Genomic DNA, 26,933 nt, shown 5'->3' on the forward strand with positions numbered 1-26,933 from the left:
ATATCTAAGGCTTTTGACAGGGTATGGCATGAGGGTCTCCGGTATCACTGGTAGAATACTTAACATAATTAAATCCTTCTTAGATAAAAGAAAAATCCAGGTTGTCCTCGACGGTCGTACATCTAAACAATATGATATAAATGTGGGAGTGCCTCAGGGGTCTATCCTTGGACCTCTATTGTTCCTAATATTTATTAATGACCTCCCTGACAAAACTGCCTCTGAAATGGGTATATATGCTGATGACACCACACTCTATAACAGGCATGACAGGAAAACAAATGAACACATAACTAAAGAAATGGCAAAAACACTTAGAGGATGACCTCCAATCTGTAGTGGAATGGGGACAAAAATGGATGGTCACATTCAATGCTGCCAAGACTAAACTGGTTAAAAGTATCCTGTACCTTTATAAGGCCACCATTCGCCCATGTATCGAGTATTGCTGTCACATTTGGGCTGGTGCATCTGCTGCTAGTCTCTTGCTCCTAGACAAGGTTCAAAAGAGAGTTGCCAATCTGATAGGCCCTGAACTGGCATCTAAGCTTCAGCCTCTGTCCCATCGATGAAACGTTGCATCCCTCTGCCTGTTCTACAAGTATTTTAATGGTGAATGCTCTGACAAACTGCAGTCACTTGTGCCCCCACGACGTAGACACCCTCAACAAACCCGACAGGCAGCTAAATCCCACCCCCATGCAGTAGAGATCCCTAGATGTAAAAGATCTTTCTACTCCAGTAGTTTCTTCCCCAGAACCGCTAGACTCTAGAATTCCATTCCAGGTCCCTGCTTCCCCAACTGTACTGGCATGCAGAAGTTCAAGTGTAACGTGAACCGACACCTTGCTGCCCAAATCCCAACATAGTGCCCCAGTAGTTGTTGCCCCTGATAGTAGCCCCCTACACCAAAGTGGCAATGTGCCTTGTTTGGGGTGAAAATGTAATTCACCTTTTTTGGTAATTTTATAAGTTCCAAATCTCAGTGACTATTGATCAGAATTTAACAAATAAAGGTTCGTTGGAAAGGTAATGACCTGAATTGTGTAGTGGGCTATGTGTCATTTGCTCTTAAGGTCGCACATTAAGGGGATCATCCATAGCCTATTGTTGGCACGTTTTACACCCATAAAATGTCTCAATCATACTATCATAGTCTTTTGTTTTCCTAGTTTTGCATATGAATTACAAAATGTATGATATTTCCCCAAAACCTCTGGCCTTGATGGAGGAGAGACTAAAACTTGCTGCTATGGTTTCAAATGATCTGAAACAACACCAAGGGGAGACTTGAATCCAAATATTTCTCATATATTATATCTTCCCATTCAGTTTTCATACATACAGTAAATTTCACAGTGTATTAGGATTATTTGATACTGGAGATATTCATAATCGTACCCTATTTCCAAAAGAGGGGAGATATAACATATGAGAAATATTTTTTTATCCTCCCTTTTAGTTGTTATTCGGGGTCGGCCCGATTTTTTCTTTTCAGTCAATGGTAAACCTTTTTTTCTATTTTCAATAATCTGAAAAACAACGCTTTTAGACCTTTTCAATATTTTAGCAATCTCCCCTATGGACTTTTTTTTCATCATAATGGTCACAAATAAGCTGTTTTTCTTGTACAGATAGCCTTTTTTGAATATTCGGAGTTGACATTTTGTTGTTGTTAATAAAATTGTTAACGTTTTTATTAATTTTCTGTGTTCCTAAACTTTTGGACGCCTGTAGTTTAATTAAATTTATTTATATGTAAAAAAAACTAATATGTATTAAAATCAAAAAAATTTTTTTTTTCTTTAACTACCATTATTAAACATTGGAAAATTCACCAAAATTTTTTTTTTCTTTTTCATAGATAAAGTTAGAAGCCATTAAAAAAATCGATCGTTCCTTAACTTTTGGACGCTACTGTATATATATATATATATATATATATATATATATATATATTCACATATATACCACCTTTGTTAGCAATTTTATAAGTTGCAAATCTCAGCGACTATTGATCAGAATTTAACAATTGTGTAGTGAGCTATGTAACATTTGCCCTTAAGGTCGCACATTAAATGGATCATCCAGAGGCTATTTTTGGCACTTTTTTACAGCCATAAAATGTTTCAATCATAGTCATTTGTTTTTTAGTTTTGCATATGAATTACAAAATATCTGATATTTCCTCAAAACCTCTGGCCTTGATGGAGGGAAGACTAAAACTTGCTATAGTTTCAAATGATCTGAAATAACAGCAAGGAGAGACTTGATTCCAAATATTTCTCATATATTATATCTCCCCCCCTCCTTTGGTTTTCATGCATAAAAAATTTCAGTGTATAAGGATTATTTAATACTAGAGATGTTCATAATTGCAGCCTAATTCTAAAATGGGGGGGGGAGATATAACATATGAGAAATATTTGCAATCAAGTCTCCCCTTGCTGTTATTTCAAATCATTTGAAACCATAGTGGCAAGTTTTAGTCTCTCTTCCATCAAAGCCAGAGGTTTTGGGGAAATATATATATGACCTTGCTAGCCTATCTAATTAAGGAACGGCCTCTACCAAATTCCTCTGTCAATTTTTGGTCTACAAACTTGAAACTTGATATATAGAGGATTTGGACCTGCGAAGTAATTGGATTTAGTTTTTAGCCTGTAAAAATAACTGATAATTGGTGAAAATTAAAAATAATTGTAACTTGGCAGGCGTAAGTCGACTTAAAGTGCTCTTCTATGCATGAAATATACGTGTATGGCTTAAACAATGTTATTTTAAAAGTTTTTACATGTGTATGGACGTGATTCAGGACATAACGAATAAGGCTGAAGAGCTATATGTTTTGATTTTGATTCTAGCTGATAGCACCCAAATCATATATTTTAAAAACTTTTGAAATCACTACTATATAGTGGGTGCAATATAATGATCACTAGAGAATGGGCTCTATAATAATAAATATGAAATCTGCATAAATTAAAATATCATATTTAAGTGTATTTTATGACCAGGCAATGCCGACTGGCGTGCTAGCATACGAAATTTTTTTCAAGCTTGAAATGGCAAATGTAAACTATTTTAAATAATACTTATAACTTTCACATTGCCAAGCATGACAAAGCCCACACTATATTTTATTATTTTTATTTAATAAACTTTTTTCCTGTTTCATTCGTTTTCAATTTTCATTTTTACATTCAAAATAATAAAAAAAAAAATCATTTTCTTCTTTTCATTAAAAGGAAATGATTTCAAAGTACTAAAATTCCAAAAAGAATGAAAAAAAAAAAAAAGAAAGAAAGCGAAATAATCAAATTAAAAACATTTGCATTGTCATTCTTCAAAACTTTTGAAGAATCTTTGAAGAGTTCAAATGACAAAAGAACCATGATAGTGTCGAACAATCAAATTTGGTTTCTATTTTCATTATTCTCAATACTGTTATCACTATATACCATTTTTTTATTCTTTATTTTTTTACTTATATTCGCTCCAAACAAGGATAGATTGTCTTTGAGGCGTAAGGAGCTACTGTGAATGAGGGGCCAGATTTGTAGAGGCATCCTAAGTGGAGAGTTGTGCAGCAAGATATTTGCATACATTACATTTAAACTTATATAACATGTGAGATTTGCCTTTGCTTTTTTCCTTTCTTTTTTTTCTCTTCTTTTTCTCTCATTCTTCCTTTTTGTTGCAACTTAGTAAAAAAAAAAGTACATATTTTTTACTTTCGATGAAGTCTTTTGATAATACAGACGAAGTATAAAACTACACAATATAAGTTGATTTGATTGTATTGTTTGGTCTATATACATGCGCGCACGCACGCACACACACACACACACACACACACACACACAATTCGTCATCTGTGTTTGTTTTTGCAGTTCACTCCTTGAACAATTCCTATTCTTAATTATACGTTCATGTCCGTTCTTATGTGTTCAGATCTTTTTCTTATTTATTTATAGATCTTGTTTCGGTGTAGTACTGTCACCCCCCTCTTTACCTGTCTCACCCCTGTCTCTCTTCTGCACTATTTCTTATAAGTTTTAGGTTAACTATAAACTAAATGAATTCTCCAACTTACTCATTTTTTTCTTTTCCTTTCTTGTACGCTCTTCTTTCTGCCCCCCCCTCTCTCTCTCTCTCTCTCTCTCTCTCTCTCTCTCTCTCTCTCTCTCTATCTATCTATCTATCTGTCTGTGCCTTTTTTCTCTTACTTCTGCATTATTTCTTATAAGTTTTAGGTTGGTTACCTATAAACTGAATGCATTTTCTACTTTGTTCATTTCTTTTCGTTCCTCGTATGCCTCTCTCCCTCTCTTTCTGTTTCTTCTCCCTCTCTTTCTGTTTCTTCTCCCTCTCTTTCTGTTTCTTCTCCCACTCTCTCTTGCTTCTCCTCCTCTCTCTTTCTATCTCTGTATCTCTCTATCTATCTCGCACCTGCCCACCTGCAGTCATTATAAACATTCCACTAGTGCATATATAAAGTCGTATGCAAACAGGATAGGCTTGTCATTCGCATATTTACTTTAAATCCTAACCTGATTTCATATTCCGTATTTTACCTGTTCTAAGGAGACGCCTAAACGCGAGAATGAAGACGAGAAAACATATTTATAAACTTATTGGCGTTATTTAGCTAACTTTTCACATCGACAACATAGTAAGTATTTGTGTGGATTTCTTATCAAAACTTTGCAAACTTTTCATTAAAACAATCGATTCAATTCTGTTTAATGTACTCTTCTTTATAAGTAATTCTTTTCTTCTGTATTTTATTTGTCAGTCCTGTTTTTTTTATATATATTATGCACTTTGATTAATAAATATAGGTCGCTTCCTCTATCTTATTAAATTTCCATGTATATATATATATATATATATATATATATATATATATATATATATATATATATATATACATTAAATCTCCAAGATGCATATCTTTCTTTTTTTACAAGGTAGTCACCACTTATCAAGGCCCGGAAGCCACTCGAGGATAAGGGTTATTGTGTGTACAGTACATTAGTGTTGGATATTTGATAAAGTGTCTTACTTAAGGAGGCGGTTCATCAGGAATTTGTTCACATTGGACTTGAAGATATCCAGGTTGCAGTCAGGTGGGAAACAGGCAACCGGAACAGAGTTCCACAGGCGTGCACTTCTAAGAAAGAAACTTTGTTCATTGAATCTACGTTTTGATTTTGGCACAGATAAGGAGTGGGGAAAATTTTTGACAGTGGTTTCAGCTAGGCGGGTGTTTATCGTGAAAGATTGGCGAGGGGGACCAAAGATTGGAGATAGAGATATCTTAACGAAGACTGAGGATGCATCTCTCCCAGTAAATTAATGCGCCTCCAAAATACCAACCTGGAAATTTCTACGATTCGGCGCGGTACATACAGCGCCTAGCCTTTCCAAATGTTCACCCATATAGTTGTGGCGGAAGCTCATACGTCGAAATCGACGGGAGAGTCCATCACACACACACACATATATACAAACACACACACACACACACGCGCGTGTGTGGCGAGTCACGGGAAACGGATGTTTAAACAAATAAACTAAACGGCATCTTAAGCAGGTTTAAAGACTACCTTTCTCACTCCCTATCCTTTACTGAAGGAGAGCAAGGAGCCTTCTAAAAAACGCCCGTTTCCCGTGACTCACCCTGTATATATATATATATATATATATATATATATATATATATATACTATTTTTACACCCCTAAACGGGGCATATGCATACCAAAAAGACTGATTAAAATGATGGATAAATAAAATTTACATTTGTTAGTTCATCAAATGTTCAAAGAATAGAATAAATAAATATATATATATATATATATATATATATATACGAGCAAACAGTTAATAAAACATGTTAAAAAACACTTTGAAATGAGCTAAAAACATATTTAATCTGAAAAGGAAACACTAGATAAGTGGATAGTCCTTAATCCGCGGAGTTTCGAAGAAATACTTTCCTTCTCATCAGAGGGTAGGAATTAGCAAAATTCGGGATCGGATTTTGCATGCAAAAGTATTTGATGAAACAACAAGTAAGTCAAAGATCTTACTTGAAAACAAAAAAAGTGAAGCAGAGGGAGTATTATTTTATTTTATATATATATATATATTTTACTATTATTTATCTCCAAACTAGGTATAGTGCCATTTGGTCAGGTGAAGGGTAAAAAATCCAATATATATATATATATATATATATATATATATATATATATATAATGTATCGATTTTCGGTTTATACTTCAACAGTGTTCAATACGTGTTTAGAATTAGGTAGTAAGTTAAGAAAATATATTTATAGCAATTAAGATCCACAGAGACTTGCACGTTTCGTCCCCATAAGGAATCGTCAGGCTAAAATAGCTAGCATTTTAGCTTGATTCCCTACAGGGATGAAACCCGGAAGTGTCTGTTACTTAATTACCATAAATATATTTTTATAACATAGTATATATATATATATATATATATATATATATATATATATATATATATATATATATATACTTCTAGTATTACACAAAAGGAACTTTGTCTCTGTGTCTTAGTTCGTTCCCTACGGATTCAGAAATATCTGGGCCGATTTTTTTTATTATTTCACACGCAGGTACTTGATGTATCGGCGAGTGTTCTTACACTAGGTTTTTGTATCAAAATGCTCCTGATAAGTATCGAAAATCGATAATAAAAAAAAAATCAATTAAGGAAGGAAATTCGATTTTGACCGAAATTAACACTTTTATACAATCTAACATCCCAAGTGCATTTGGAAAGTTTTATTACCGCACAAGTAAAAAGGTCCAGCCTATAAAATCAACAATAGATTCTTCTATAAGATAGGGGAGCGTTTGAAATGAGCACAGTTGAACCATTATACTTGACTTTTGTAGGTTTAACTTAAATTAAACGGTTTATGTAAAAATAATTTTATAAAATCAACAGTTGATTTTTGGATAAGACATGGGTGTGTTCGAACTGAATGTTGCTCTTTAGAGCACAAGTGAACCATGATACTTGACTTTTGCATTTTAATCTTTAAGTGAAGCAATTGTTTACAGATAATTTTATAAAATCAACAGTAGATTCTCTACAGTGTAATCTAGACTACAATGTGTTGTTGACTAAGTCACTACGAGAGAGGCATGTGAATCTTCCTCCCGATACACTGCGGGATAGAAGTCTCTAACTAGAGCAGGCAATCAATCAATTTGATTAAAAAAATAAATAAATAAAAAATAGGTGGGTCGATTTTACCAATTTCGATGACAATAAAAGTATGGAAGAGTGGAACATTCAATCCCGGACAACGTTGGGTCTCCCTGCTAGTATAGTTCCTGGACTTGTTTACTTTTCTTTTTTAGTTTTGTCACGAACCTTTCGTAGTGTTTTTTTTTTTTTTTTTTAGATAACCAGTGTCAGCAGCAAGGTTTTAGAGTGCACACACCCCTACCCTACATGCCAATTTTAAAGTTTCCCAACATGAGGGTGACGAACTCTCAAGTAGAAGAACATAATCAATTGTTTATTTTATTTTATTATTTTTTTTATTGCCTTTTCACCGCAAACAAAGCACAGTGCCACTTTAATGTAGGCGGCTACTACTTGGGACATAATTTGTAGAGGTACTATGTGGGGAGCTGAGCAGCAAGATGTTTGTTTACATTACACTTGAACTTCTGCATGTCAGTACAGTCGGAGAAGCATTGAACCCGGAAGGGAATTCTAGAGTTTAGTAGTCCTAGGGAAGAAACTATTAGAGTAGAAGGCTTTCTTATGTCTTGGAATTTCTACTGTGTAGGGGTGGGATTTTGCTGCTTGTCGGATTTGTCAGGGGATATTTACGTCGAGGTGGTACAAGGGCATGTAGTTCGTTGGAGCACCTACCATTAAAGTACTTATAAAACAAGCGGAGGGATGCAAAATTTCGTTGATGGGACAGCGGTTGAAACCTAGCTGACATTGTGGGACCTATTAGGTTGGCGACTCTCTTTTGAACCCTATCTAAGAGGGAGAGACTAGTAGCAGATGCACCAGTCCAAATGTGGCAACAATACTCCATACATGAGCGAATGGTGGCCTTGTAGAGGTACAGGATACATGTTTACATTTCAGTTTCGAATTAATCACAAATCCATCTGCATCGAACAATAAACAAACAAATAAATAAAATAAAGAATATTTCAACGTGACACCTATAACTCCCCTCCGCTCGACAAACTTAATTTTTATCAAAGAAAGTGATGCATAGAGGGGCTTGTTGATCGTCTGACAGAAAAATGATGAATTTGGTTGTTGTTGTTGTTGTTGTTTAGTTAGTCATAGGTTAGTATTAGGGTTAGTTGTGGGTTATGATTGTAGGGTTAGGATTAGATGTAGGCTAGGGTTAAAACTTTTCTTGGGGCTTATCCAGTTTTAAAGGAACTGTTTGTAAAAAGAAAATATAAACAAAATAGCGCAAAATGTTTATTATGTATTTACGTTTTAGTTTTTAAAAATTTATCAACTATATATATATAAAAAAAAAGAAAAGAAAAACACATTTCAATGGCAACACATTTCGTCCGCCATTTTTTGTTTACATTAAGGCCAACGACCAATGGACATAATTAAACATACAGTCATCATAAAATACCGGCTAGAAATTGTTTACCGATCAAATTTTATTTTATTTTAAAACCAAAAATACTAGCGTAAATTTTCCTTTACTTCTCCTATTTAAAAAAAAAAAAAAACAACATAACAGACATACATTATAATGGTTTTGTAAATTATGATTTTATAACATGGGATTAAAACTGAATAAGCATCTTTTTCTGCAAGGAATTAGCTAAAAAATCAAAACAGGGATGAAAAAAAAATAAATATACAACAAATATGCTACCAAAGGCAAGCTAAGTTATTCTTCCACCTACCTGGATAAGATTTTTTTTTTTTTTTTGATTGACGATAAAAATAATGTAAAGCCTGTTGAGTTAAAATGAAAAACAAAATATTGGTTAAATTCGAGCCTTGATACTCATTTAAAAATTGAAAATTAAACAAAATACTGATAGAACAATCTGAAGTAGGCGTATACAATGCACACCCTCTTATAATTATTTTTCTTTTCTTTTTTTTCCAATTTTTCCAGCGGATTATAATCGATTGAACACTAATCTACCAGATTATCAAAAATAAAAAGCAAAAAAGTCTGAAGTTAGATATTTGTAAGGGGTGTTCAGTTTTTAATTAGGACGTTCTATTAAATTGTTCCCCCATATTGGAGACATTCGACTAGAAAACAAAATTTATTTAAAAAAAACTTTTTTTAATTAAAAATTACTCTGAATTGTGAAATACTAAAACAAAACTGGTACTTGTTCGGACGGGACTCTTCAATAACCCCCCCCCCCAAAAAAAAACACCTGCTCTTTTCAAAAATAATTTTCATTAAGTTTTTAAAAAATAAAAATAAAAAACTCTCCCATCTGTTTTTGTCGAGTGTTTCCAATATGGGGGATCGATTTACTAGAATGTTGTAATTAAAAATTTAACAAATCTTTCAAATGCTTTTTTTTTTGTTTTTGATAATCTGGTAGATTAGTGTCCAATTGATAATAACTCAATGAAAATTTGGAAAAAAAAAGACGAAAAGAAAAAATATCATTAAAGTACTTATAAAACAAGCGGAGGGATGCAAAATTTCGTTGATGGGACAGCGGTTGAAGCCTAGCTGACATTGTGGGACCTATTTTTTATACAACACTTTATTAAAAAATATTTTATAAAGAATGGAGGGGGGGGTCCTTGAAAACAATGTGGCATTAAGCCAAAATGGGGGAGCAGAGAATAGGGGTCGGGGTTCATCCACTTTGTCTATTCCCTAAGCTAGCTATCACTCACCCTAATACCTCATTTTTATTTACAAAACATAAACATTTTATTTTATTTACAAACGAAAAAATACAATTTTTTATTGGCAAAACATATATGTACAAATATAAACGAAAATGAAAAAATACAATTTTTTATTGGCAAAACATATATGTACAAATTTTTTAACATATATGTACAATTTTTTTTTTTTTGGCAAAACATATATTTACAAATATAAAAGAAAACAAAAAGTTATATATTAATACGATTGCGTGTGTGTTATTTTCTGTGTCACGCTTACATCAGAGTCGTTTAATTGTTACGGACTTTCATTTCTTGTAATAAATGATTGCGCCAAGAATTCTTCATAAGTTTTGGTTTCGGTTTCGATTATAGCTGATGGCACGCCAGTAATCTATTTTTTTTTTTATAAATAATTTTATCAAGAATTCTTCATACGTTTTGATTTCTGTTTCGATTATAGCTGAAGGAACTCAAGTTATATATATATATATATATATATATATATATATATATATATATTCATAAGTTTTTGTTTTGGTTTCAATTCAAGCTAATGCACCCAAGTCATATGGATATATTTTGTGATATTTGAAATCGAAACTTTATAATATAAAAAAATCGATAGAACATTAACTCTATAATAATATATACGAAATCTGCAAGCATTAAAATAACATATTTAAGCGTACTTTACAACCAGGCTACGCCGGGCGCCTCTGGTAGCTTAGACAAATACTTTTGCAGTTTTAACAAAAGAGCTACAATATAATATCAGAATGCCAAAACAAAAGAGCTACAATATAATATCAGAATGCCAACAGATATTTGCATATGAATGAGTCCCCTGTGAAATTTCCACAGGTCGTGCTAGTTAAATATGAAAAGAAAAGGAAAAAAAAATGTCGAATGATGGGGAACGGGATATAACTAAGTCTTAAAAACACCCCAATTGTTTTGCATCTGATGCACAGTTCAGCTGACGTGGGAATTTTTTTTAACATGTAAACCATGAACCCTCAAAGGAATATTTAATTTATAAATGGCCAATTTTTTTACATTTTATATTCGGATTAATAGTCGACCCATCCTTATAGAATTTTAAGATATTTGTTTCTGTGACTAAAAGAAAAAAAAAATGCAAAAAATAAATATACAGCAAATAAATGTTATCAAAGGCAAGATAAGTTACTCTTCAACCTACCTGGTTAAGTTTATTTGTGTTTTAATTTATTTTAAAACATTTTATTGTTCATAACAAACCTAGCGTCCACGTTGTTCAGTTAGAACGCAAGAAAAAAACATTGCTATGAGAACCCTTGATAATCGCTCAAAAATCGAAAATTAAACAAAATACTGGCAGAACATTACATTTTCACATGATTGGTGACATTGGGTGTTTCTACCAATATTTTGTTTTCACAAAACTTACATAAACAAAGTTTCTTCTCTGGAACATTCCATGTACGAGATACTACGTGTATGCTTCCCAAGTGACTAAAGCATGGTCGTCTTCAAGTCTATTGTAAACAAATACTTAATCAATTCCTCTTAAGTAATCTTCTAGGAATCGCACACATCGTTTCCAGTCCTTTCGTGGTGGCGATCATTGTCCAACTGACGATCTTTAATCCTTATCCCTGAGTGACCCCTTAGCCATGATAAGTGATGACCCTCATCTCAGCTTCAATCTATGATCCCCCCCGACCTTGCCAAACTTTCTCAAAGGACACTCGTCTACCTACGACGATCATCAACAGTTTTCCCCACTTTCTATCTGTTCCTAAATCTTAAAGCAAATTCCATGAACAAGGCTTCTTTCCTAGAACTGCCTACCCGTGGAACTCTATTCCGTTGGTCTGCTTTCTAACTGACTACATTTCCAGCTGATTACAATATAGTTATTTTCAAGTCCAATGCAAACAAGTTCTTGTTGAGCCCCCCCCCCTAAATTTCTACCTAGTTTCCACCACTAACTATTAATACGCTGTTGTCTCAGTAATTACCGTACACTCATTAACTCTTATCCTCGGGCTTTGATAAGTGGTGACTCTTATGTGAAAAAGAAAAAGAAAGAAAAAAAAAGCAATAAAAAAAAATCATAAAAGTGTTTGATGTTATCATGAAGATATGCTAGAGTGTAATCATCCGACCATGACGTAAGTTTATAGTTGAAAGAAATAAGTGGCTCGTTGGATCAACTATTGAGTTTAGGTTAGAATGTTTTCTAAACCACTATAAAATTAGTTTCTTTCTACTGTTTGTATTTCTTTACACTCTCTCTCCCTCCTTTACATGCTCTCTTTCTATTCCGCACGCGCGTGCGCGCACACACACACACACACACAGAGTCTCTCTCTCTCTCTCTCTCTCCTTTCTCTCTTTGTGCTCTACCTTCTCTCTCTCTCTCTCTCTCTTCCTCTTTCTTTCATTCTCTCTTTTTCTCCCAGTCTCTCTCCTTTCTTTCTTCCTCTCTCTTTCTTCTCTCGCTCTCTTTCTCTTTTCTCACTCTCTCTCTTTCCCCTATCTCTCTCCTCCACCTCTCTCTCTTCCTTTTCCTTCCTCTACTTCTCAGCCTATCTTTTCCCTCTTCCTCTCTTTCCCTTTCTCTTTTCCTCCATTATCTCTCCTTCCTCTTTCTCTCTCTCTTTTCCCCTCTCTCTTACTCCCTTCCTCTTTATTTCCCCGTCTTTCCCTTTTGCTTTCTTTCCCCTTCTCTCTCTCCCTAGTTACAACTTAAAAATATTTCTACCTCTAATGATATTCTCTTTTATTTACAATAAAGTTGCCCCTTGGCCTAGTTGCAATGAAGTCGCTAAAGGTGTTTTTGATATCACTTAGGTTGTTGAAGTATTTCTCAAGCAGAAAGTTGTTGAGATGCTTGAAAAAGTTGTAGTGAGTAGGTGAGAGGTCTGGAGAGTATGGCGGATGAGGCAGAGTTTCATAGCCAAATTTGTTCAATTTCTGCAGGGTCAGTTAAACAACGTGCAGTTGGGTATTGTTGTGGAGGAGAATTGGACCTTTTCTGTTGACTAACGCTGGGTGTTGTTGTTGTTGAAGTTTCTGATGCATTTCATCCATTTTTTGACAATATTTCTCTGCCGTAATGATTTTGCTTGCTTTAAAAAAAACTTAAGATCACCAAACAGTCAACATGACCTTTTGGTGCAATTCTAGCTTCAGAAAGTGTTGTGGAACTTCATTAGTGTCTAACCACTAAACTTAGCATCGCCGGTTGTTGTAAACAACCCACTTTTCATCGCCAGTCACAACCCGGTCGAGAAATAAGTTGTTCTTGTTGCATAAAAGAAGGGAAGATGACACTTTATAACGGCGTTTATTTTGGTTGCGGTTCAATTCGTGAGGCACCCATTTATCAAGTTTTTTTGTCTTTCCAATCTCTCAGGTGGTTGGAAATCATCGTATACATTAGTCTAATTCAGAAGCAAGTTCTTGAACAGTTGTGTGTGGATTGGCTTTGACTAACTGATCGTTGTCTACATCTGATAGCTGACCATGATGATCATCATCTTCAAAACTCTTGTCGCCACCATGAAATTTCTTAAACTGCCATTGTGCTGTGCATTCAGTAGTGATGCCTGGGCCAAATGGTTTGTTGCTATCACCAGCTCTTTCAACAGCTTTTTAGCGTAGTTTGAATTGAAATAAGAAGATTATGCGAATTTGCTTTTTTCCCCTCTTGTATTCAACGTTCTGAAAAGAACATATAATTGTTTTAAAATGATTGTAATTTAAACGATTAAATAGAGCGAAAAACGCCCTTTAAAAAGATATATAACTAGGGCTATGACAACAGAATATTCTTTTCATTATTTCGAGTATATATCAGTTAATATCTTATATGTTTTTAGATAGAGTGATGTGGTTCTCGATTGATTAACTGTGTCGGATATATACTCGAGAGTCAAAGCAATAATAAGAACATTCTCTTGTCATAACCCTATATATAAAGTAAAGGTATTATAATGAAAACTTATTTGAAAATACACCATTTGAAATCAAAATTAAAACTTCTGCAAGAACCTTTTTGTCAACCTAATAGTTCACATTCATTTTGTTTTTTGTTTGTTGTATGTAAGCGTTGATCGGTCTACCCTCTATGTGTATCTGATTTGCCTGTATGCTGACAATTAGGCTCGACGTTGCTGTTTGCTAAACAAAACAATTCAATATTTGTCCCATTGTGTCTGCTTGAGTTTGTTCGTAAATGCCAACAATATTAAATGTCATACGGTTTAAGTTTCACCTGTCGGTTACCTGGTGATTATGTTAGTCAACACGTTTCACATATTTATTATTTATCATTTCGATATTGTAATGTGAATGGATTGAACGTTTCATATTTCTATTTATTTACGTTGATGTAAATGTTTTGCATTCATAATATTTGATTGTTGCACTGTTTGCAGCATTTAATCGAAATTTTCACATTGCTAGTATTATTTTGGTACAATGATGGACGCCCCTCCCCCCTTTTTTTTTTGAAACTGGATTTCCTCACATAAAAAGTCTCGTAACTGACTTCCCCCTTGTGAGATGTCAATTAAATGAATTCCAATTACTATATATATTAATTGAGACAGTTGTGTTATTGCATTAGCGATAGTGTGACGAAACAGCACTTCAAATATCAGCCTGTCATCGAAGAGCTAAGTTGTTTATAATAGCATTGATGATGTCAAAGCAAACGTGATTGACAGCTCAGCACCCCAGTAACTCTCGTTTCTCCTATTTTGTCCCTCACTTACAATGAGTGATGTTTCTGACAAAGGGAGAAGAAAAGTTGTATATTAAGTCAGCAGTCTTTTTCCCAAACAGTTACTTTTCTCTTTCCTATTCCTACTCTTGTGGCCATCTAATAAGGGCGCTGGAGGTAAATGTTTTATCTAGATTGACATTATCCTCCTGATAGCAAGGATGCAAACTTTGGATTAACCTCCAAGAAGGATATCCTATCAGCTGGTATAAAGCACTGGGGATACTATATTGCTATTTGGGGAATGGATTCTGGACCATGCAGTAGCTTCTAGTGGGGGTGTCTTGATGTCATATTAGTGGGAAATGTTAAGGCTTTTCCTCTTCATCATCTGCAGACATCATTGTCCATTTCTTTTTCTCTTACTCTCTCTGCCCTGCTCTTACAACTTTGCCAACCTGTTCCACGTATTTCCATATTCCAACATAAAAAAACCTCAAGAAACAATACAAGACTAAACCCAGAACTCCAACTTCCAACGCAGACCCCACTACCAACCAGGTCTCCTTTTCTAACATCAGGAATCTATGTTCCAACATTCCAGAGGTTGAAATCCAATTAAAGGAGACCAAACTGGACCTAATATTCCTGTGTGAAACTGATTGTTTCCCCGAGATGAGTTCACGATTAAAGGATATTCAAACTTGACATCCAAATTTGATCTCCAAGATCGTCAGAGGAATATGTGCCTACATTAGAGATGGCTTTCCATGTAGGAGGGACGCTTTCATGTTTACCGTCTATTGCCCCCACAACAGCAGAGTTGCTATCATTGAGAGCATTTTTTTTTTTACATAGGCATCACCACTTATCAAGGCCAATAGGCCACTCGAGGATAAGGGTTAAAGAGTGTACAGTAGTCAATTCGACAATATAGTAATCGTTAGTAATGGAAATTTGGTAAATTTGTTAACTTAAGTGGAACGGCTCATCAGGAACTTGTTTACGTTGGACTTGAAGACAACTATATTGTAGTCAGTTGAAAAGCAGACAAATGGAAGACAGTTCCACAGACGTGCAGTTCTAAGAAAGAAACTGTGTTCATGAAATCTATGTTTAGGTTTAGGCACAGATAAAGAGTGAGGGAAATTATTGATAGTGTTTTCAGCTAGAGTATTTCTGAGAAAAATGACCACATCCTGTCTGCTCATCCCTCGGCTAACATTCACGTCTGTGGAAACCTCAATGTTCACAATGTTTAATTGCTAGCCTACTCAAAGAAGACGGATGATGAGAGAAAGTTTTATCATCATTTCTCCATTGCTCATGACCAAACACAGATTGTCTCCGAGATCTTTTTCTTACAACTTTCCCAAAACTTCCAATCACTCATTTGTCTCAGTTAAGATAAAAGCAAAACGTAATAAGTATCTCACCATCGCACAGTTTATCGATACTCTATGGCTGATTGGGATAGCTTTTGAACATATCAGATATACGTCTGTATTCCATGTTTAAAAAGCATGTGTCCTCTATAGTATCAGCATTTGACTGGTTAAGTGTCGGTATCGACTGCGTCATACCCTCTAATAAATACGAGCAAAAGCATAATGACCAGTCATTGTTCAATCCAGAAGATGCCACTGCCATTGCACACAGAAGCTACTATTTTCATTGCTTTCAATGAAATAGATGTTTTGAAGTAAAGCCACCTTTAGGACTACCAGCAACTACTACAAAAGAGTAATAAAGAACGTGAAAGAGTTGTATGCTCAGTCTGTCAAGTCTTAAGTAGTTGAGGAGCAGCTTGGTTCCCACAAGTTTTGGCAAATAACAAACAGGATTCTGAACAGACACATGTGCTTTATCACAACCATCATCAATCGACCTGAGGTAATTTCCGCAGCATCTGACGAACCAAACTCTTTGTAAAAAACTTTGCAGCAAATTTTACTCTTTGCTACGTATCCCCTGTATTTCCTCTTATGACTGAAAACACACTATGCGACAAATATCTGTTGGTGATGTTGCCAAGCTTATCAAAAATCTTGAATACTGATAGCATTCTATAGTCTCAAAAAACTTCAGTCTGCCTCATATTTAAAAATTCTGGAGATTGGTCATCTGCTTCTCAGTATAGACCGATCAGTCTTGTGTGCCATGAGTAAATTGCTAGAATCTGTGATAGAGAAGTGGTCAACCAACTCAGCAAAGATAATCTACTCAGTTACTTGCAATATAGTTTTTGTTCTGCTGTGTGCTAACTCTAATATCACACAGGATTAGTGAATCTCTAGACGAAGACTTTGTTTCTAGAGCAATTGCTTGTAAAATCAAGGCTTTTGCTAGGCATAAAAGCATACTTCACAAGATTTCCAGCCTTGGAATAGCTGGAAATATCCTCTCAATTATTAAATCCTTTTTCTCTAATAGGCTTATAAGTGTAACTATCAATGGGTTCATACTATCAATGCTGGTATCCTTCAGGGTTCCATCTTAGGGCCCAACTCTCTTTCTGATCTTCATCAATGATTTCCCAATCACATTCTTAGATCATTTGTAGACATGTAGATGACACCACAATCTATGGCAACACTTCAAAGGCTAGCAATGACCAAGATTTTTCTGATTCTTTTCTGATCTTGAGCATGTCATGCAATGGGAAAAATGTGGTTGGTTAATTTTAATGCATGTAAAACAAAGCTTCTCTCTTTCCATCATCTGACCACATTTGGCCCCAATTGAAATAAATAGCCCCGTCTTGTGGCAGCACCATGTTTTGACAAGCTGCTGGGATGACCGACATTCACTCATGATCTGAAATGAAACACATCAAATCTGTTGCCAAGATCACTCGAAAAATGGTTGGATCATTCTATTGCTCCAGTAGATATCTTACTGTCAATGCAATTCCGTACCTGTAAGAGCCAAATATATCCCAGGATGCAGTACTGTTAGAGCTACTAGAAGTGTCTTATCCTGCCTTGACAGTTCAAAACCGGATTTGAAATCTGGTAGGTGATGCCCTTTTCTCTTCCCTGCAATGGCTTTTCCACACAAAACTTCAAACTATGGTTCCTCCTTGCCAAACTTTCACAAAAACACTTGTCTAGCTACAACCACTCTCAATAATTTCCCCTGCTCTCTATCTGTGCCTAAATCTAAATGAAGATTCCATCAACAAAGCTTCTTTTCTAGAACTGCCCACTTCCAGCTGATTACAATATGGCCGTCTTCAAGTTCAATGTAAACAAGTTCTTTTATCAGGGCTGGAAGGCAACTCGAGGATAAGGTTTAAATTTCCACAACTAACGATGATAACCGTTCACTCATTAAACCTTATCCTGGAGTTGTCTTCCAGGCCTGATAAATGGTACCTCCTTTGTTAAAAAAAAAAGGTGTATTAGATGGGACAAAGATCAAATCCACTGTTGGGGGCTTGTGAATACAATACAACCAGTCAATGACTCTAGTTTTCTATCTCTCTTTTTTCAGTCTATTCTTGTCACTTTAATTTTCTTTTCACCACTGAGAGCTTTCCAAATGTACCTTTCTTCATCTTACTCACAGCCTCCTGCACTTCTTTCTCTCCACTGTTAACGAGAGAGAGGCAGACAGAGTTTAGCAGTTAGTAGTTTTCATCCTTGCATGTTGGTTGCATTGCGAAGCAGCTTTTGAATTTTTTTTTAATGTTTTTTGGTATGTAGAAATAAACTCTATATTTTTACAAAAAAAAAACACGTTCTCTTCGTTATTCCAAAGTGCTCAATTCCTAGCATTGAGCAAATAAGTTCAGATAATTAATTCTCAGAGAATTAATGATGCCTAAAACTTATCAAACTAACTCATATGAAACTTTTCATGAAGGAGAATGTGACTATCATGTACCCCCGGGATTTGGTATTGCTATGAATCCAATGCTTGCATGTACCACAAAAAATTGGGTGAATCAGAAGAAGAGGCGGCTCGAAGTCCACAGTAAACAGTGTCAGATAAAAAAATTATCCTATTTTTCTAAAAAAAGTAAAGAAATCAATCTATATTGTAATGCATTTTTATAAAACTCAAAACAAATTCCAAACAGTGAAACATTTTATTTAAAATTTTATACAAAAAATAATTAGGTATAATGTGCAGTTTTTATCTGGCACTATTTGCTGTGAACTTCGAGTCACTAGTTTTTCTGAATCACCAAAAATTGAGTTGTTTCCAACTCCATTTCCACAAACTACATACAATAATATTTTTTCTTTCTAATGTTTTCCAACACTACAACCATTGCTAATCACTTTGGTCTTGTTAATATTCACTCACAGACCTTTACTTTCCACAGCATTCCTTTAAATATTTAACTTAACAAGTAGACGGAATCCCAACACCATTAGCATAAAACATCTCTTATAGATAACCTACACGAAAATCCCATGGACAACACTTCTAAGACACTAACGAAGAGCAATGAACGCAGTACAGATTCCTGATGTGCTTCCACTTTAACGTTAAATCTGTCGCTAAATATGTTGCTAATTGTAACACTTTGAGTGTTTCGGAACAATCCCTCATCAACCACTGGTTTGCTCTACATTTATACAAAGCTGAGCAGACAACACGTCTTGGCACTCTTTTCTCTTCAAATCCATAAAGCAAAATACAGACTCTTATCCTCATCAAGTTATTTCGCTTGCATTTGTCTCAGCATAAATAGAGAATCAGTGGTATCTTGTCCAGCAGAAAACAAAAGTATGTTTCATCTAAATTTATCTGACATATTTGCTGACATATTCACTTTCAGGATCTGATCTATCAACTTTAAGCCGCTTCTAATCCAGAACTCCGTCTTTATTTGTATAACACTTCACAATTGTAATAAGTCTTTCGGAATGAATCTTTTTCCTTTTATGATCTGATTTGTTAAATCTGTGATCATCTTAATGCCTGTTTCATCTGCATTTGTGCAACACCACTGAGAGCTTTCCAAATGTACCTTTCTTCATCTTACTCACAGCCTCCTGCACTATTTTTCTTCACAATTCTCATCGCTGGATTGGATTTTAAACTCATCTTTCACGTGTTCATGTGTTAAAGCACCAGGCTTTTGTGGATGAACTTTGTTTCATAAGCTTCTTAAATATTTATTGAATTCGAAATCTATAATATAAATCTCACATGTCTGTTTAAATGCATGTATGTATTTTTGTATATCTCGCAAAAACTTTTAGCAGAGGCGATGGATCCTGACAAGATTGGTATCATTTTGAAGTTTGACATCTCAGACAACAAATATCGGAAAATTGGCCAAAAATATAAATTCCTTCACCCTAAACTCGGCCGTTATGTACAAGGAGGGGTCGATTTTTTCGCCGACATTTTAAGCAAATCATCGTTGGATTGACTTTGGTTAATTTCAACGTTTTCAACTTTCAGTCGTGTCATGGAGACATTGGCTGAGACGTCAGATGTTCTTTCACTTTCTTTTCCGCCTTTGCATCACGGGTTCGAGCCTGCCTGCCTACTACCACTTCTTTTAACACCTCTCATCACCCTGGCTACCTACTGTTGTTTTGATTCCCTCCCGCTACTACCATTTTTTTTTTAACAGCTCTCTCCACATACATAGGTTCGAGCCTGCCTGCCTATGACCACTTTTTTTTGCTCCACACACATCTCCAAACACCTGGGCAACACCAGGCAACACCGGGCATCCAGGCAAGTACAAAATAAAAGGAAACTTAAAAAATCTTAATAGTTAAAAAAAAAAAAGAATTAATTACTTCATAACTTTTAAAAATTGAAAGGAATTTCAAAGAATTTAAACTATTGAATAGAAAATAATTTATGGCTTTAAAACTTCTTAGAAAAAGATTGTTTATGTCCAAGTTTGATTTTTATGAAAAAAGACTAACACAACATTAACCTAATAAAATAACTTATAGTTTAAGAAGAATTTGGTTCAATTAATAATTTAATAATCAAAAGATATTTTAATGATTAAATCCAGATTTAAAAATAATAATTTCATAAAAAACGGCACTGATTATGTTGTATTGTTGAATGGAAAACAATACACAAATAAAGAATAGATTTATTCCGTTAGGTACAATAATAGAAGTCCGTGTCAGGTAGCAACAACTGGTAAGTAAGTTGACAAGTAAATCATTATTCTTATCCGTAGTCGCCTGTTTAAGGCACGTCACAACAGATTAAAGAAATAGTAAGGCAATAGTGAAAGTAACAAAAAAGACCGTTGTCATATTTGGAGAGGTGCTGATCTGAGAACTTTCTCCTGTCTTGACAAAGTACAGAATTGATTTCCAAATCTAGTAGAAAATGATCTTCTCTCTTCTCTGCAGCTTCTTTCTCACAGAAAAGATTTTGCTTGTCTTTCTCTACTCTATCGTCATCTTCATGGTAGATGCTCGACTGCAACAATTTTCCCCACTCTTTATCTGTGCCTAAATCCAGACGTAGATTCCATGAGCAAAGCTTCTTTCTTAGAACTGCACGCCAGTGGAACTCTCTGCCGCTTGCCTGTTTCCCACCTGACTACAACTTGGATGTCTTGAAGTCCAACATAAACAAACTCCTGAAAAACCGCCCCCTTAAGTAAGACACTCTATCAAAATCCCCAATACTAATGATTACTGCAATACTATCTCATTGATTACTGTACACGCAATAACCCTTATCCCTGAGTAGCCTTCGGGCCTTGATAAGTGGTGACCTCCATGTAAAAAAAAAAAAAATGTGAAATCTGTACCTAAAACGCAACTGAACTCTCATGAACTAGGTTTATTTCCAAGAACTTTCCATCTGCAGAATACAATAGAACAAGGCTGCTTTCCAGATGAATACGTGTTCATTTTCAAGGTCAATGTTAACAAATTCTTGTCAAGCTGTCCACTTAAATTATCAAATTCTACCAAACTTCCATCATTAGTGTTGTCAAACTGTCTGCCTGACACTTATTAACACTTATCCTCGACTGGCCTTTCGGCTTTGATAAGTGATGTCTCTTTAGTGAAAAGGAAGACTATGGTTTCCAATTCTCTCAAAGGTGTTGTTCATCACAAACCGACAATCTAATTAACTGAGTGCTATTTTAGGTAGTTTACTAATGTTGAGACATTCTTAAATAAATACCTTACAAGAAAAATCACTTAAGAGGAATAAACCTTATTCTTTTAATAAGAATTAGCATTTCTGATTTGCATTTTAGCTTAAATATTGAACCTACTAAAATGACATGATTATAGAATAGAAGTATGTGCAAAAACAAAACAAAAAACATTAACATAATAGATTCCGAGGATCGATACAGTTACTTATCTAAATGAAAAAAAAAATAATACCTATTGAACTATTGTTCTCATTTTGGGTGTTATTTTCACAACGTTTTGGTCAGTGTAACCTTCGACCTTCTTTGAGTATATCTTGTCGAACTCTGGAATCTTTCTCTTGAAGAGGGAGGGAGGGGCTGTACAGAATTTCGAACATACTCCTTTATTTAATCCATGGAGGTAGCATGCTCTCATTCCGTCAGCCATGATCAGGTAGAAAGTAATTTGTAGTAGTATATTGAGTAGTACATGCATTGAACTTCAACCTTCAGAAGAATGTAACTTACAACTAAATTTTACCACTTTATTCGCTACGCCACTAACAACTCAAACAACGATTATTTTATACTAGCATGGATACTAGGCATTGTCTGGATGGACATGAAGTTTGGTTTGGATGCACCTGCTATACTAAGGATATTGAACACTTTCATCAATACCCTCACAAAAGAACGGAATCGTCCAAAAAAAAAAAAAAAAAAAGAACAAACTCCCTACAAGATATTTCAGCAGAAGGGATACAAAGAGAAGCACTTTTTGTTGCCCGTGTGTCGGACCCCCCCCCAGCCTGTATATATAAATTGATAGATGAATCAGAATAACTTTTCCTTCAATCAAAATATTAGCGAGTGCCTGTGCGACTGCAAATAAATAAATAAATAAAAAATTAGCTATGGTAGGCAGACTCGAACCTAAAACGCAAAAGAAAGAAAGAAGGGAAAAAACTTACTGGCTAACACGTTAGCGTTCACGGCCAGGACGACTTATGATACCATGACCAGCAAAATAATGTTTTTAAACATATTTTTAGTTTGTTACACGTGCGAAAATCGTGACGCAAAAGTGATTCCCCCTTGCAAGAAATAGTTCAGTTGACCAGACCACCACAGAATTAATCTTTTTTTCTAATTTTCATATATTATGCGACCGAGGGATTGCTCTTTCAGATGATACCAGTTTTGACCCGGTTCGATGCGATTGAAAAACTTTTTAGCAGATATACGAACACACAAACAAACCGATGTTTGAGATTTAGATAATAGATGTCTCCACGTGATTGATTACAATTACAAAAAACAGCAAAAAAACAAAAGTAAGAAAACTCCCCGACAACGCCGGGAATGTACAGTTAGCTTACAATAAAAGGACTCTTTTTGTTGTCTTTTCATTTTATTATGTGAGACTTCAATTGTCCTGTTGCGTTTCCCTTTTTTCTAACTGTTCATGCCTGTTTTCAACAATGTAGCAAATCTGAAGTGTTCAAAAAGAAGTCATTCAGTTTTGATGATGGCTTTGCATTCAGAAGCACAAGATTACTTGCTACGATTCTTCCCTTTCATTGTTCGCCCCCTTCCTCTCTCTCTCTCTCTCTCTCTCTCTCTCTCTAGAGAGAGAGAGAGAGAGAGAGAGAGAGAGAGAGTCAGAAAGTATATAGCAAAGGGGAACACCACTCTTTTTGCATTTTGTTATAGTTTTTATATAATCAGTTATTTTGTCCCCTCCCCTCCCTGAATTGAATAAGTTTTTTTGAGAGGGGAAGTGCATTTAAATTTTTTTTTCATCCATTCATTAAAAGCTTATACATTCTGATTCTCTCCTCAAAGTACAAGCACACATGCTAAACTTTGTTTTATACATAGATTGATGATAATGATGATAATGATTGTAGCGTAAGTAGTTACCATTGTGGAAATCGATATTAGCATTGTAGAGTAGGCTGTTAGCCGGTTTGTGTAAGGTCGAGAAACATGATGAAAAGAAATATTCGTCACCGATCTTGTGTACACCAAATACACGTGTTCCTACGACTCCGGATAAAAGGGAACGACAACGTTAAGAGAAGCACATTTAGTTGGTTGGTTGTTTTTGCTTTATGGCATATCAACCCCCCCCCCTTTTTTTGCAAGGAAGTCACCACTTATCAAGGCCAAGAGGCCACTCGGGTATAAGGGTTATTGCGTTTACAGTAATCAATGGGATAATGTAGTAATCGCTAGTAATGGAGATTTGATAAAGTGTCTTACTTAAAGGGGCAGTTCATCAGGAACTTGTTTACATTGGACTTGAAGACATCCAAGTTGTAGTCAGGTGGGAAACAGGCAAACGGAAGAGAGTTTCATAGGCGTGCACTTCTAAGAAAGAAGCTTTGTTCATGGAATCTACGTTTTCATTTAGGCACACATAAAGAGTGGGGAAAATTACTGACAGTGGTTTCAGCTAGATAGGTGCTTTTATGAAAGATTGGCAAGGGGGCGGGCAGAGATTGGAGCTCAGACGAGCAATTGCTATGGAAATAACGATAAAACAACGACAGGCTCGAAATGTTAAAGTATCTATTAGAGTATCTATATGTTAATATATATATATATATATATTTGTCATCCACATACAGTACTGTTTTGTTGTATCACAACTCATCAGTGCGGCTAGACAAACACCTTTCTCTAGCCGTGGATCGAACCTACGCGTTGACAGTCGACAGCCCTAACCACTTGGCTACGAATCAGTGCTGTAAATATTTCTCCTCGAGTGTGTATTAAATCCACGCTTGTTCGTCGCAGACAGTGCTCAAGCTATCACTTGTTTACAAACAAATAAATAGTGGGCTTCGCTTTAATTGCTTAAATATGCGTTGGGTGAAAATATATTTACAAAGTGCTCAACCCAAAGAGGGGGACGTTTTTAATTTGTCATCCACATACAGTACTGTTTCGTTGTATCACAACTCATCGGTGCAGCTATATATATAAGATCTATATGTTAAGATATATATATATATATATATATATATATATATATATATATATATATATATATATATATATAAACTTGACTGTCAAGTTTTGGGACTTAGAGACATTCTAGTTGGTTAGCTCAACACCCGAAATCTCACATAAAATTGAGTAAGTTAGAAAATGTTTTTGTTTATTTCAAACTATTTGGACGATTACAAATGAACCCTTTTCAGGTTATTTAATGCCGAATCCAGTTATTTTGAAGAAATTTTTTTTAATAGAATATATATCTTTTTCAAGTCAAGTCGGCTTCTATTTAACCAATAGTTGGGACCCTAACAGGTACTACCACTCCGGGTCAGAGTGGACCTGGGAGCAATGGCAATTAAAAAGTGGCTCCACACTCCCCAAAGCCCGCAAGCTAGGGCCTCACCACCGGATATAGTTGAAGGCCATATCCAGGACCGAAGCACACTTAAATGAGATTTAAAAGGAAGAACGTTAAAGCGGAGTTACATATATACAAGAAATATTTATTTAAAGAGAGAAGTTATGAATAATAACAAAGTGTGTTGTGCACGCGCGTGCGCGTGTGTGTTCGAATGAGCATGCATCAAGTTGAAAGTGTTTGTTAGGCGTATATGTTCATTGCGCATACGTGTGTCTGGTGTTTGTGTGTGATCACGAGAGTTCGTTAATATAAAAACGTGTATTCATTCTTACCTTTACAAAGAATGTACCTTCGTTTTATCTCGAAACGAAGGTTATCGCCTTGTCAAGGCGAACGGAAATGTGCGAACGTTCACATCGACGGTCAGACGCTAAAGAGATAGAGATAGGTAGATAACGGAAGTAGCTAGAGAACTAACAGGAAGCAGAAAACGCCACCTGTCGGATGAATCTAAAGTTGAGACAAGGGCAAATAACTGATGAGTAATTGAGATACATTTGTGTGCATGTGTACGGGACACATCTAATAGCATATCAATCTGAAAAGTATCTGCCCATATGACGATTTTGTCATCGTCGGCATCCATTTTACATGCTGGCATGTGTTGAATGGCTTTTAGAAATTGACTTTCAAACTAACCTATCTCTGGCCAGGTCTTTATTTATCTCTCTTTATTTCAAGTACATTCTTGTCCCTTTCTCTCATGTTTTTCTTGGCCTTCCCCTCTGAACCGGACCTGCTACCTCAACTGTTCTACACCTACTTATCAAAGATCTCTCGTCCATTCTTTTAGTGTGACCAAACCAATGGAGTTTTCTGTTCTGCACACATCTCCCTATACTGTCCAGATTTAATCTTCCTATGAGATCATCAGATCTAAGCCTGTCTTTGCATGTTTATGAAAACATTTCTTTAGTGTGAATGTAAAAATATTTGAATTGAAGTTTTCAGTTTAAGGTCAGATAAAGAATGTGAAGAAGAAGCTTAGCAGGCTGGATCCCTTCTGCCACTTTTTATTTTCTTGTTATCTGTCTTTGTTCATCATTTTACGAAGAAGACACATCTATCATCTTTATTATGATTCAGAATATTTCCTGACATATTATTCATAAAATATTCGTTTAGGAAAAATTGTCCAAAATATTAATCATCCTTAGAATCAGCTGTTTCTTCTTTAACACACTTGATTTCCTATTTAACATTCATACAAGTTTGGCCCTGTCGGTGGGGCATTAGAATACGCCGACTGCCCCCCCCCCTGCAGAGGGTAAAAGTCCCTCAATGGGGGTCCTGGATATGACCTTAAACTATATCCAGTGGTAAGGCCCCAGCTTGTGGGCTTTGGGGAGTGTGGAGCCACCCTTTAATTACCATTGCTCCCAGGTCCACTCTGACCCGGAGTGGTAGTACCTGTTAGGGTCCCAACTATGGGTTAAATAGAAACTGACGTGAAAACAACAAATATACTCTATTAAAAAAAATTTTCTTCAAAATCTTTGGATTCGGCATTAAATAACCCGAAAAGGGTTGATATGCTGTAAAACAAAAACAACCAACCAACCAAATCATACAAGTTTACTGTACCACAAGTAAATCTAGAAAACATGATTGTCTTTCAGTTTAATTCTTTGGCGTAAACAGAAATAAGATATGCTAAAATTAACAACATTTTTAACTTATGTTTTTTATGGAACTCATTACCACCGAACTGCATCCTTGAAGGCTACAATATGACCATCTTCAAATTCAATGCCAACAAAATAAAAATTA

The 26,933-nt window shown here is 35.3% G+C and overlaps 1 protein-coding gene across 2 annotated transcripts in view; it reads left to right on the plus strand.

The window, feature by feature from the left end:
- LOC145292919 (transmembrane protein 117-like) overlaps nt 1–26,933 on the plus strand; it is a 418,600-nt gene that overhangs the window by 336,311 nt on the left and 55,356 nt on the right. Inside the window, exon 1 of one of the 2 annotated variants that reach the window (XM_080139083.1) lies at nt 4,261–4,675. The exons of the other annotated variant lie outside the window; for it this stretch is intronic. The gene's annotated coding sequence lies outside the window, so the exon portion shown is untranslated. Of the gene's footprint in view, nt 1–4,260; nt 4,676–26,933 lie in introns of those variants that run through there. 2 annotated transcript variants of the gene reach the window in all.

Source organism: Euprymna scolopes, chromosome 14 (genome assembly GCF_053919585.1).
Source record: "Euprymna scolopes isolate OS-2025 chromosome 14, ASM5391958v1, whole genome shotgun sequence".
Lineage (NCBI taxonomy): Eukaryota > Metazoa > Mollusca > Cephalopoda > Sepiida > Sepiolidae > Euprymna > Euprymna scolopes.